The following is a 14,895-nucleotide window of genomic DNA, read 5'->3' on the forward strand; positions in this document are numbered from 1 at the left end:
CGCGGCCAGGAGCGTCTATCAAAATCTCTGCCTTCCTAAACATTGCGTTTGTAATACGTTGTAGTCCAACTGATCCTAACCCAATATTGCTCCTCAGAGGGAGTCCCTTTCACATAGCCAAAAGGCTCGAATCACATACACATATGGGGTTCCTCCTACGGCTGAATGCCGTCAACCCTCTGCGACTCTCCTACACCTTGGGGATTGGCCCCTCGATGCGTCGCTCAACATTTAAACATTTCGCACAAACGTCGCTCAAGGTACCAAATAAACGTATCCAGGAATGTACCATTCCCTCACTTGACTTCCCCTATAACCCTCGTCTATCCTACAGCATAGGAACCTCACGCTCTCAACGGTGGGTCACAGGCCTACTGAAAACAATTGCTATGCATATCCAGGAGCTAACTCTGATACTTTTAATTTCCTCTAAATGATCATGCAAAGAGGTGGATGCCTAGTGCTCAAACATTTTAAAAACCACCAGCGTGCAAGTGCAAAACACCTCTTTCATGCTTTTCTTTCTAACCGCTTTGTGCTTCGTTGCAACACCTAGCACCGAAGTGATCTTCGTGCTACTAGGGTTTAATTTTTATCATTATTATTCCGTCCTAGATGCAATGCATATAAAATCAACAAATTATTCCTCATGCTCAGCGGCATTTAACCATTTTTTCCACAACTCTACCCTTCCCCGCCGATAGTGCATCATTACATTCATTTCTTTTAGGGTTTCCTTGTCATTTTATGTGGAGAAAGGAAGGAAACACGCACTAAAACAAATAAACAAGGCTGAACTGAAGCACAACTTCATGCCCCAGCCTTGCCATACATCAACAAACATAAATCCTATTTTTCTATATTTTTCGTAGCCCCAAATGTATTTTTCCCCTATTTTTCATGGTGTTTTTATCATTTTTCCCCATTTTCTTCATTTTCTTGTATTTTTTTAAATTGCTGAAAATTGAAACCAGTTTGTGGGCTGTGGCCCTTAGTTCATTTGCAACAAAATTGAAAGATTAGTTGATGTGTATCGACGGTTTTCCCCATTTATACGCCCAAAACCCTTGTTTTTCCCCATTTTTCACGGTTTTCGGGTTTCTTGACATTATTTCGAGCCATGAAATGCATGTTTTTCATAATTTCTGGTTATAAACAGTAAGAACTCAGAAGAATCAGCAACATAATCAAATCTTAGTCCATATGAACGGCATTCCATCAATCAAAAGCATAAAACACTAGATTTCCTTTGTAATTTTTAGTTTACCGCTTAAACGCGTGTTTCGGGTTTTGTGTCCATGGCTGTAGACTTGGAAAACAACAACACTTCATGTCCAGCAACATCACAAATCACCATTCTCGGCCCGTGGAGCAATCCGGTCCATGCCGGACAAGCCTCCATCATTCTTTCTTCATTGCTCCTTCTTCCCACATGAACTGCCTCTTAGAAGAGAGAGAGGGAGGAGAGAGAAAGACTAGAATCAGAGATTTCAAACCAGGCCATCATTCCACGAGCGAAGGGCGGCGATAGAGTCTGCATACAGGAGGGAATGAGGGGCAATCATCACTTGCAGGGGTTGTTTGCAGCAGCCATGCTCCATTGATCAACAATGGGGCGCATTTTTCGGCGCCATGTTGATCACGATTCCTTCATCCTCTCTCTCTCCACGTTTTCATGCTATCTTTTATGTTGCATAAAATTTCTTGGGCTCCCAAAGGTCACTTGCCCATTTGGCCAAACTTTGGTCCACCTCTTCGTATCTTGACCGGTTTCTTGGCCATTTCCCCGTCCGGACTCGGAATCGAGCTCTGAAAAATCCTGGGCGTCCGGCTTAGCATCCCGCATTGGCCAATAGCTCGTGGCAACCCGCACGACTGTCTGAAAAATTATGAAAAATCACCAAGTGTCGCTCGGGCACCTTTAAAGCACTTTGGCGCTTAAAATCGTCTTAGATCGAGCCGCCGCCTTTGACGGTGAATATTTTTCCCTTGATATTCATAATCTTTAGCTATTTTTAAGCACTTGCCGTCTCCTAAATTCCGCTCTCACATTGACATGTACAGCCTCAATAAGGCTGACTCCACTGCATATGGCACTAGCTGGACCTCATGAATATGACAGACAATCCCATCACACGGCCTCGTGGGCCAGGAGTGTCTAAAAGTCACTTTGCACTAAATGCTTATGACGATTTTGCATTTGTATCCAATATGTAGTCCAGCGTTCATCTTCCCTTCTCCTCAGAGGGAGATCCCATAACATATAGGCATAATGCCTCGTAATACACACATAGGGAAGTACCTCTCGGCTGATTGCCGCGGCTCCACTGCAACTCTCCTACACCTCAGGGATTGGCCCCAAGATGCGTCGCTAACACATATAACATTCACACAAACTCCACTCTTTCAAAATTCAGCGTTCTAAGATATTTTGATTTGCCTCACAAAACTTTCCCCAACGGAAGCACCCGTCTAACCCACAGCTTGGGTTTCCTGTCCTCTCAGCGTTGGTCACAGTTTATCAATCAATTGCAATGCATTCCAAGAGATACCACGTGACATGCTTGATGCAAGGTGTATGACGATTGTGCACAAACATTTTATGATTGAAAAACCATCCATGTGAGGTGCGAAAAACAACCCTTTCATGAATTTTAACTAAGCGTTATGTGTTGCGCTGCTTTAGGGACTAGCACCGGAACTTCCGTGCTACTAGTCACCTATATTTAATTATGGAACGATCCCTAAATGCTATGCACAAAGAGAAAAATCAAAATTTTTATCTTTTCAGTAATTAGATTGTTGCACAAACTTCCTCCCCCCTCACCATTTAGGTGTTGCTGCGGTGCATAGGTGTAAATGGTTGTTTTGTATTATTTTCGTATATAAAAACTGATAAAACAAACTATAACACCAAGTACAAGGCCAAAATGAGTCTTGAACTTATGCTTTAACCTTGCCAAACGTTCACACACATAAATCTTATTTTTCCATTTTTTTGAGCGGGAAAACCCCAATTTTCTTCATTTTTTGTAATTTTTTTCTATTTATTATTCATGGAAAATAGGTATTTTCTGATTTATTTGTATTGGCTTATCATTTTGACTAAGACTTAACATTTTCTCTAATTTTATCCCATTTTCATCCCTTTTCTCCAGCTCATAATTTAAAAAAACCACTAATTTCCATTAAAAATGACATTTTACGAGTTTTAAAGAATTAATAATGGATCTAAATCATTACGGGTTCTGCATTTTTGTAGTTACAGCCCTCAACCATGATGCAAATAAGATTCAAACAAAAATTCATTGCATATTAACAATATTTGGACCATGAAACAACAAAAACAATCAAATTTCTTTGTAAAATTGGAGCATACCGCGTGTCTTGCATGTTGCGGGTTTTTTAATAATTATTATGGGCAGCCCACGGACCAACCAACAACTATTCTTCAATGCTGAACCTCTTTCCTCAGCCTCCTCTTCATCTTGAAGCAATCCGATCACAGCCGGACAAGCATCCTTCAGCCCCTCTTCTTCTTGATTTCTTGCACAGGAATTGCCTCTATGCCGGAGAGAGGGAGGAGAGAGAAAGACTGGTTTTTTATATCTTCACTCAATGCATCATTCCTCGATCCATTTATGGCAATGGAGACCGAAGGATAGAAGCATCTCGGGGCCAAGAGGATTCCTCCTACCTCCACCGATCAGAAAATGATGAAGAATGGGAAAAAAATGGGGCACAAAAAACTGACACCCCCCCCCCCCCCACAACGTTTCAAATCGTGGCTTTCTTTTAAGCCCTTAATTAGAGCTTAAGCTTAAAACCCCAATTATCTAGTTCATGCCTTTTGCTTTCACACTTCCAGCAAGTGGTTTTTTCACTTTTGGAGGGGCAAACGACATCGGATTCAAGATCCGTCTAGACGGGTGGTTCCATGGCATCGAAAACTACAAAGCTAGGCCCCGTCACTCTCTTCTCAACTTCCAGATCCAGTAGCCACTTCACAACCCTGAACCTTGCGGGGATTAAATGGGGGCTCAAACGACCTCGGAATGGAAATTCGAGACTTGCGTCGGATTCCTGACATCGTTTTGCATCTAGGAAAACTCCACCTCGGCCATCCGCCACCGTTTTTCCATGAAAATCAGCACTAGCATTTTAGGGACTTTCCACTTAAAATCGTACTGATTGCCACTGCCACCTTCGATGAAGTCTATTTTTCCTCTGATATTCATAATTTTTGGCTATTTTAAAGCATTTCTCGACATAAAAAATCATCTGTCAGAAAGTGCAATTGAAGAAGTTCCTCTAATAGCAGACAATCTTGTTGATGCCCCTATAGTGACCTCAGAGGCCAAGATCTCGGGGTGTTGGATGGAATGACCATGGTTCCATTTGGGTTGACCAATGGACCACAAAGTATGCAGAGTCTGCATAAAAAATGGATCAAATGTATAAAAATTAAGTTCACCAGTGGCTCTTGTCGCCCTAACCATTCATTCTGGAGAAAAGGTGATGATGATGCCCCTTGTCAACAGAAGCTAGAGCCATCAGAGCACGACTTACAGAAGGTCAGTGCTATGTGACATTCTTGGATGCATCCTCTGAAGATGAATCCCTAAGTCCACAAGAAATCATCACTCGCATAGAAGCAAACAAAGCTCTAGTACCATTCCAGCAATCCCAACAGACAAATGAGTCATTTGTTCAGAAGGAGGACATTGGTTTAGTGGAACATCAGACAATGACACTACTCCCTTGAAGGAGTCAGACCTCTATCCAAAAGCAATTAGTGGGACATTTATCCACGAAGTGGAAGGTGAAAGGAAATTAACGTTCGTGGATGCTGACGATACTAAATGTCACTTGAAAGTGGGTCTAAATCTTCCAAAAGAAGAACTAGTGGTTCTGCAAGACCTATTGAAGGAGAACTTAGACGTGTTTGCTTGGTCATACAAAGACGTGAAGGGGATTGACCCTACAGTCTGTCAACATCACATTGACCTTGAACCAAATGCCAAACCTATGAGGCAAAGACAGAGACATATGAATCCTAATTATTCTGCTCTTGTGAAGGCTGAATTATTAAAGCTTCTTGAAGCAGAGTTCATTTATCCCATGGCTAACAGTGAATGGGTTTTGCCCATTGTGGTCATTCCCAAGAAGAATGGAAAGCTTCACATTTGTGTGGACTTCTAGAAGTTGAATTCCAAGACGAAGGAGGACCATTTTCCTATTCCATTCACAGACCAACTATTGGACACAGTTGCAGGCCATAAGCTTTATTCCCTCTTGGATGGATTCAATAGATACATCCAAGTCCAAATCGCAGAAGAGGACCAATCCAAAACCACCTTTACCACAGAATGGGGGACTTATGCCTAATTCCATTTGGGCTCTGCAACGCCCCAGTTACTTTTTAGAGAGTGATGATGGCTGTCTTCCAAAACCATTTACATTATTTCATTGAGGTGTATCTCGATGACTTTTGTGTCTATAGCCTAATCCATGAGCATTGGGGACACCTAGAGCAATGTTTTGACAGATGCCGAGAGTATTGGATCTCTCTCAACGCTAACAAATGTGTCTTTGGCATCTCATCATGATATCTTCTAGTCCATATTGAAAGGTGAGAAGGATCAAAGCTTGCACACGAGAGCTATGGCAGCAAGAGCAAGAAAGAGAGAGACAAGAAATGGAAACTCCAACAACCACAATGTGTGGCCGGGCCTTCCTTTATTCAAACTGTCACTAAAAGAATAAAGAATAAGTGACTGTGACGGGCGCCAGCCACCTGCAGTGTGCAGTGGCGGGTATTGTGAGTGTCGTAATACATGGGCAGCTAGGCGGAGGCCCCTTTACCCCCAACAACCTCCCACTTAAAGGAAAATCTGCCCCAGTGAGAGAGAAAAAAGAAAAGACAATACTACATGTACACATGTACAACAGGATGAGGAAAAAGACATCCTCTCATCCAATGCCCATCAATCTCCTGAGGAAGGCAAAACACTCGGTAGTGAGGCTTTTCATGAGCAAGTCTATAGGATTCTGCTCAATCGGAATCTTGAAAAGGTCAATAGACTTGTCCTCAACGACCTCGCGAATGAAGTGATAGCTCACCTCAATATGTTTCGTCTTTGCATGGAAAACCGAATTCTTGGCCAACTGAATGGCACTCATAGAATTCGAATGCAGTGTAGGCATAGCATCTGTCATATCAAGGTTTGCAATCAAACGGCCTAACTAGATAGCCTCCTTGCAAGACTATGTGGCCGCAATATACTCAGCCTCTGTAGTAGAAAGCGCCATACACTTTTGCGCCCTAGACATCCAAGAGATAGCCCCTCCAGCATAAGTGAACATATAGCCAGAAGTGGACTTCCTACTATTTGCATGTCTTGCATAATTAGAGTCAGTGTACCCCATGACTCCTGTATCCTGGCTGCCATAACAAAGACACACATCTGCTGTGCCTTTCAGGTACTTCATGATACCCTTCACGGAATCCCAATGTTTCTTGCTAGGTGTAGCCATATAGCATGCCACAATCCTAACTACAAAAGAAATATCTAGACGGGTGGCTATCATGGCATACATAAGATTGCCCATGGTTGATGCATAGGGAAACTTGGCCATATCGACCCTCTGCTCATCTGTCTCTACGGACAATCGGCATGTGAAACCTTCACATGAGAAGGTAATGGAAAACCAATAGGCTTAACATCCTGCATGCGGAAGCGCTCAAGGACATTCTGTACGTACTCCCTCTGTGAGACAAATAGAGGAGTCCCTGAGATCTATCATCGCGTGTGATGCGCATACCAAGTATATGAGAGGCCTATCCCAGATCTTTCATCTCAAAGATACTCTTGAGTTGAGCCTTAAGAGCATCGAGCTCCTGACGAGTTATCCCTGCTAAAAGCATGTCATCCACATAGAGTATCGAAATCAGTAAAGAATCGTCACGTGCTTTCTTCGTATACAAGCACGGATTCATAGCACTGCAGTTGTAGCCCTGTGACTGCATGAATGTATCAAACTTATGGCACCATTCTCTAGGTGCTTGCTTTAAGCCATATAGACTCTTCTTTAGCTTGGACACTAGTGTTCCTTGCCAGGGTCTACAAAGCCCTTAGGCTGCTCCATGTAAATCTCATCATGCAAGTCCCCATGTAGAAAAGTCGTCGTGACATCCATCTAGTACAAGTCCAGGTCAAGCTGTGTAACAAAGGCCAAGACTAAGCATAGGGTGGTCATCTTGACCATAGGAGAAAAGACTTCATCAAATTCAACACCATGCTCCTGCTTAAAACCCTTAGCAACCAATTGAGCCTTGTATGCCAGCTTGGGATGTCCAGGGGTACATTTCAGCTTGTACACCCACTTGCATGGCAAAGCCTTCTTACCATGAGGCAAGGAAACCAAATCCCAAGTCTTATTCTTATGCAATGAGTCAAGCTCAGACTGCATAGCCCTCTCCCAAGAGTGACAATCACCCCTACGCATAGCCTCATCATAAGTAAGAGGCTCTCATGCATATGTAACCAGTACATAATCCATAGAGGGTGCAAAACGGTCAAGAGGTCATCTATCTCTAGTACAACGCCTCAACCCAGGCTCTGCTGCCTGACTGACATCTTGTCTAGCATCAGCATTTCTAGCATCTAGGCCATGAGCATCAGGTGATGCTGCACGATGTCTAGCTGGCCATGGAGTGGGCTGAACGGGAGCAAGGGGCTCCTCTTGAAAGATAACTCTACATACCTCAACCACTTTTTCAAGCTGCATATGCATTTTGTCCTCATGAAATATGACATCATGGCTGCGGATCACTTTTTGCACCTATGAATCCCATAGATGGTAACCCATCTCTCTTGCATCTCCATTGCCAATGAAAATGCATTTGACACTCTTAGGATCCATCTTATTGCATTTGTCCTTGGGCACATGACAAAATGCCTCACAGCCAAAGACACGCTAATGATCATAAGAGGGGGGTTTGCCTGCCCATACCTCCTTTGCAACCTGAAAGTCAATGCCATTGCTAGGTGACCTGTTAATGAGATGCATTGCAATAGTAACTGCCTTAGTCCAAAAGTGTTGCGGTAAGAGAGCCTGGCTAAGTATGCTACAGACCCTTTCCTGAATGGTCCTATTCATGCGTTCAGCCATACCATTTTGGGGTGGGGTGTAAGGGGTGGTCAACTGATGCTTAATACCCCACTCATCACAAAAGTGCTCAAAAGCATGTGATACATACTCACCCCCATTATCTAATATTAGGCATTTTAGCCTATTTCCAGACTGGTTTTCTGCCAATGCAAGCCAACGTTGAAATGTGTCTAAGACATCGAATTTTCTCTTTATGAGATAAGCCCAAACCTTACGTGAGTAATCATCTATGAAAGTAACAAATTACTTTTTCCCACCAAGTGACTGATAGGGCATGGGCCCACATACATCTGAGTGCACAAGAGCCAAGGGCTCACCCATGCATTTCTTACCAGACTTTTTATGTGTATTTCTAGTCTGCATGCCATACAAAAAATGATTATAAGAATCAAAATGCGAAGAGTCAAAAGGTGGAAGATACTGCAAAGCACGGAGCATTTTCATTCCTTTAAGAGGCATATGCCCCAAACAAGCATGCCAAAGGGATACATGGGGAATAGAACCCACAGACAAAACATGATCCAATGTAGCTCTAGTTACAAGTAAGGGATAGAGGCTGCAAGACTTGCCACCTCTTGCAAGTACAAGCTTGCCATGAATAATCTTCCATGCAGAGTCTTCAAAAGACACAAAATACCCTGCATCATCAAGCTGTCCACCTGACATAAGGTTGTGTGTCAACGCAGGTACATGGCGTACATCATGTAAAACAAAAGAGCTACGAGAAGGAAACTGCAGTCTAACATCTCCAATGCCCACAATGTCAAGAGACCTGTCATCACCAAGATGCATAGAACTAGACATGGTACAATAGGTATGAAACCAATCTCAACAGGGTGTCACATGAAAGGACGCACCCGAATCCAAGAGCCAGCACTGCGCATACATGGAATGTATCTCCGAAGTCTGTAAGACATCACATGCAAAAGCTGCAAGTATGTAATCATCATCTGAATCAGTGGCCTGAATGAAATTAACATCTTCTATCTTCACACTCGACTTTGCACGTACAATACTGCACCTAGAAGACTTTTCTTGCACTTTTTCTTTTCTCTTTTCCTTGCTCTTATCATCACGCATTTTATGGCACTGCGGCCTAATATGCCCTGCTTTCCCACAATAACGACAAGTAAGATCAGTTTTCCATCCACGGGACTTACTACGACCACGTGACTTGGACCTGGACTTCTGAGAGTCCGTGCCCTTATTATCATTATCATGCCTGCCATGTTTGCCAACTCTAAAGGTCAATATATGTGAAGAGCGGGAGGCATCATTGTTTCTCCTGTTGATTTCCTCAGTCAATAAAGAACTCTCAACATCTTTGATTTTCAGCCCATCAAGCTTGTTCATGCATATGGCAGTACGGAATACATCCCATGATTCAGGAAGGGTGCCAAGAAGAAATAATGGGTGCAAGATATCGTTGAACTCAATACCTTGTGACAACAGATTCTTCATGATTGCATGAAACTTACTGAAATGAGATGATAGGGATGACCCCTCCTTCATGCAAAGGTCCATTAACTGCTTTAGCCAATACATAGATGCAGGACTCTGCTGTGCATAGAGCTCCTAAATCTTCTCCCATAAATCCCATGCATTCTGGTTCTCATCTTCAATAACATTATGATGGACCTCTTCTGAGAGTGGAAAAATAATGGTAGACTTGCATAGCTCATCAACTTCCATCCAAACATCATCATCCATATCCTCAGGTTTGACACCTTTGAAATGTAAGGGTTAAATCTGCAACTTCTGCACCAAACCTGCCATATTTGGGACTTCCAATACCCATAGTTGGTACCATCTAACTTGGCAATGTTAAAGAGAGCTGTGTCTTTCAGATGACTAGCCATACTATCCCAAATCAATGCAAAAAGGAAAATTTGCAAGTTGTTGTAATTAGCAAAAAATGCACTAAAACCACTGCTAAAACCAGTTAAAAGAGTGGATTTTACCAAGAGAAGCACCTATCCACCAAATATGACCAAGATAACATCAAATAGTAAGCATTACCCTCAAAGAAGTGCTCAAAATTTGCAGATTTTAGCTTTCTGTAATAAATGACAGATTTCAGTAAATGAGAGCTAACTGTGTCAGAAGCGGATCCCAAGTCAATCATATACTACCAAGACCAAAACCAGCATCATGCAGGCATAACATAGGCATAAGACAGTTGACAAGCATGAATCCAACACACGAACATGTCATGAAATATCTGCCAGTGAGTAGGCACACCCCCCAGTCAACGGAGCAAAGTGTGCTTGTCACTACCAAGACTTGACACAAGTAGGCGTCAACTCACAAGGAAATGGACCCAAGTCAAAGAGTCAGCTCATAAGTATCGGAAGGAACCAAAACATAGGAACCATGCATCATCCCAAAGGGTAAGAAATCCCAAATAGTCTCAAAAGCTCAAATAGCATAGACCATCTGCTCCATGTCTGTCAAGCATCCAAAGATGCTCCCACTGGCACAAAGGCTATAAATATCAAGCAACAAAGCTTGAACAAAGCATGTACAAGCACCAGTGACAAGTGCCCAAGATCAAGCATCAATGAGACATCCTGGACATGGAGGCGGTGTGACATCCATATGTAGCATCTATAGACATAAAGTATATTCCAAAATAAACTCTAGCAAGCCAATAAATCTCCAAAATATGCTCCAGACAATCGAATGTCAAGCCCAAGTAAAGCTCCAATAGAATCCAAGCTCAAAGAATGTAACTGACATAGGTAGGTGACATGAGCATAAGTGCATGTCCAAAGTGGTCAAGCATAGACCGATAAGTGCCAAGAAACATCCAAGATAAATATCCAAATGCTATGGAAAGCACGGCTCAAGCTCAACCAATGATTAAGAAGCAATATGGAACTCTTTTCCAATCCTTGATGGTCAATACATCAATGTACATCTCCAAGACATGACCCGAATAGCATAGGCATAAGTATACATGAGTAGAATAGCTTCAACCCAACTGTTTACAACAGACATTCACTGTTCTAGACTGAGTATTTTAGGCCTCAAATCAGTACCAAAATGATGGCAATCCATTAACATAGCATCTCCATACATGTAGACATCATTCGGGCATCAATATGCATCAAGTGATCAATCCTGATAAGCATAGACTTCAAGAGATAAAGGCTGCCCTGTTTTGGCCACATCTGGGACTATTCAAACTAGTCAATGGTTGAGCTAAATTAGCTCCAAATGTGTCTCACATAAGAGGCATAACATCCACAAGTGATCCGGTATCAATAGACATCAGTAGAAGCATCACATAAGCCATAGACATACAAATGCAGAATATTCTCTCATCAAAATTTGGCAAATCCAACATCACGATCACGTTCAAAGCATGCCAAAACCCCATTTTAGACTCTTACCTTGCTTGAATTTGGTTCCGAATGCCCCAGATATGACAAAAAGAGTGATTTTTGAGCCATTTTTATAAACACATGCAAATAAAATGTGAGCATATACTGTTGTACTTGAGGGACTAAATCAGGGTGGGTAGGGGCAAAGCGAGAGTCCAATGAAGGCCTACAATAGGCCTACACAAGCCTAAGACAAGTCCAAGCAAGAGGTGAAGAGAACAAGCTTCAATGATGGAAGCTATGGCTGCCTCTTCATGAAACCCTGCTGTTCATATCAAAGAATGGCTGAGAACTGAGTGAGAAGCAAGCTCTCATACCTTATGTAGATGCCGGGGAAGGCCGGGAAGCGCTCATGAAGGACCTACTCTGATACTAGTTGAAAGGTGAGAAGGATCGAAGCTTGCACGTGAGAGCTATAGCAGGAAAGCAAGAGCAAGAAAGAGACATATAAGAAATGGGAACTCGAACAACCAAAATGTGTGGCTGGGCCTTCCTTTATTCAAACTATCACTAAAAGAATAAAGAATAAGTGACTGTGACGTGCGCCCGCCACCTCTGCAGTCTGCGGTAGCGGGTACTGTCCAGTGTAGTAATACACGGGCGGCTAGGCAGAGGCGCCTTTACCCCCAACACATATTGTCTCTACACAAAGGATCACAACAGACTCGACAAAGATTGAGAAGATTGCTGCCTTGACAACACCAACAAACCTCAAGAAATTGAGAGGATTTCTTGGCCATGTGGGCTACTATAGAAGATTTATTGCACATTTTGCAACCCAGGCAACCCCTCTACACAAGCTCCTAAGAAAAGATACGGATTTCCTTTGGACTGATGATTGCAAAGAAGCCTTCAATACCCTGAAATAGTACGTCATCAAAGCACCTATCTTGCAGTCTCTTGATTGGACGAAGGAGTTCCATGTGCAGACAAATGCATTAGTTGAAGGGCTAGGTGCTATTTGTGTCAAAAGGGCCCCTCTAAATTTGATCAACCAATCTATTATGCAAGTCGAAAAGTAACCGACCGAGAGCAGAACTACACAGTGACAGAGCTTGAGTGCATAGCAATGGTGTTTGCACTAGAGAAGTTTCCACACTATCTATTGTCAAGACATTTCAAGTTTTATGTGGACCATGAAGCCGTGTCCTTCCTGATGAACAAAGCAGATGTTAAAGGACGAATGATGAGATGGTTGCTCCTGTTCCAAGAGTTCAATTTTGAAGTGATCACTAAGCTTGCAAAGTCCCCCACGGGGTCCACTAGGGTTTACCGTATGGTACCATGTGAGTGTAAGGGAGAGGGGTTATTTAAGGAAAGGAATGTACATTTTATAAGGTAAGGTCCCATAAATAGGGGGGAAAATATGGAATATTTTCATATATTTCTTGCACGCAGATGATGTCTCCTTATTACTACTAGTGAATCCCCCATGCCATGTCCTAGCCAATCATCTATCACAGATCCCTCAAACTGCAGAAGAAGAACAGGATGATCCAGACCTTCTTGATGCTTCCTTGTTTCTAGTTGATACAATTATTCCATGGTACACAGACATAGCCAACCTCTTGGCAACCCAATAGTATCCTCTTGGCATCTCAAGCCATGAGAAGAAGAAGCTTCTATTGGAATCAGCCCCCTACACCTTGCTAGGTGGTGCACTTTACAAGAAGGGAAAGGACGAAGTCTTGCGAAGATGTGTTGCAGGAGACGAGATCGGGATTATTCTTAAGGCTTGTCATGATGAGCCATGTGGTGGACACTTTGTAGGAGAAGCAACAGCCAGGAAGGCTCTGCTTGTAGCAGGATACTAGTGGTGGACCCTCCATAAGGATGCCTATGACTACTGCAAGAGATGCGATGCTTGTCAGTGAATGGGAAAACCCACCAAAACAAGTGCAATGCCACTGCAGCCTATCCTTCCCCTAAAGCTGTTCGAGAAGTGGGGGATTGATTTCATGGGTCCCATTAACGTGATATTGGGGAATATGAAAAATTCCCATAAGTTTGGGACACGTGGTCAAATCTTTGGACTTGTCATAACTTGAACACTATAACTCCAAATTGAGTGCTCTTAAGCTCAATAGATTCCATTTTCATATGGCTTTGACAAACCTATTGCCATGTTATCCGGGTGCCACCTTTTTAGTATTCAAAAAATGAGAATTGGGAGATTCCCAAACTCACTAATATTGTATTCATTGATCCGCCCACCAGACGGAAGCAGAACAGATACATCCTGGTATGTATGGATTATGTCACAAAATGGTGTGAAGCTAAAGCTCTAAAGCGGGACGATGGTAATAGCATAGCCCTATTCATGTAGGAGAATATCATCACCCATTCTTGTAGTCCCCTAGAGCTTGTAAGTGACCGAGGTACTCATTTCCTTAACAAGATCATGGAAGAATTGACTGAATTGTATAAGATCTGCCATCACAAGTACACTCCGTATTATCCCAGAGCCAATGGCCAAGTTGAAGTCACCAATCGCATCCTTTGCTTGATCCTAACAAGGACAATTGCCGCACATTGTCGCAATTGGGATGATCAACTTACAGAGGCCCTCTAGGCATACATAACCTCTTATAAGGCAGTTATGACAAACTCCTTTCGAGTTGGTGTATTGCAGAGAAGCCGTCTTCCCTGTTGAGCTAGAGTTGCCCTCTTTGCAAGTGGCAGTTAAAGAATGCCATAGAGATGATGAGTCCCTCCAGCGCCGCCTGCTGCATTTGAAATGTTTGGATGAGATTCGGCGGATGGCCTTGCAGTTCATGGAAACCACTCAAGTGCGACGCAAGGCCTATCATGATAGCTTCACCAAGCACAAGGAGTTCAAAGAAGGTGATCTTGTCCTGGACTATGATTCGCGATTTGGGAAGTTTCCTGGCAAGCTTCAACAACGTTAGATGGGTCCCTATAAGGTACTTGCTGTCAATCCTAATGAATCTATCCAAGTGCAGGCCGTTGATGGCTCTGATGATCCCTTTCAGATCAATGGCTATCACCTGAAGAAGTTCTTTCCCCCTTGGGGATCCTAACAATCATAGTCGACGCACCTTTTGCCTTATGGGTGTCCCACTGTCCTTCTCCTCGTGCTCCTGATAACCCTTATGGTCTTCCTCATGAGGCGTCATCGGTCTGCTAGCCTCTCCCAGACACCTCCCATCCTTACTCTGTTCTCCTTTCGTCTAACCAACAGTGGCGATGAGGATGGTCCTGCTACATGGTAGCTCTACCATTCTCTTTATTAAATTTTAAAAAAAAATAAAAAAGAAAAAAGAAAACAAAAAAATTACTATGAGAGAAAAAGAAGCAATTCCCTGTCATAGCA

The sequence above is a fragment of the Lygodium microphyllum genome, chromosome 26 (genome assembly GCF_053477565.2).
Source record: "Lygodium microphyllum isolate KBCC chromosome 26, Lygodium_microphyllum_v1.1.10, whole genome shotgun sequence".
NCBI lineage: Eukaryota > Viridiplantae > Streptophyta > Polypodiopsida > Schizaeales > Lygodiaceae > Lygodium > Lygodium microphyllum.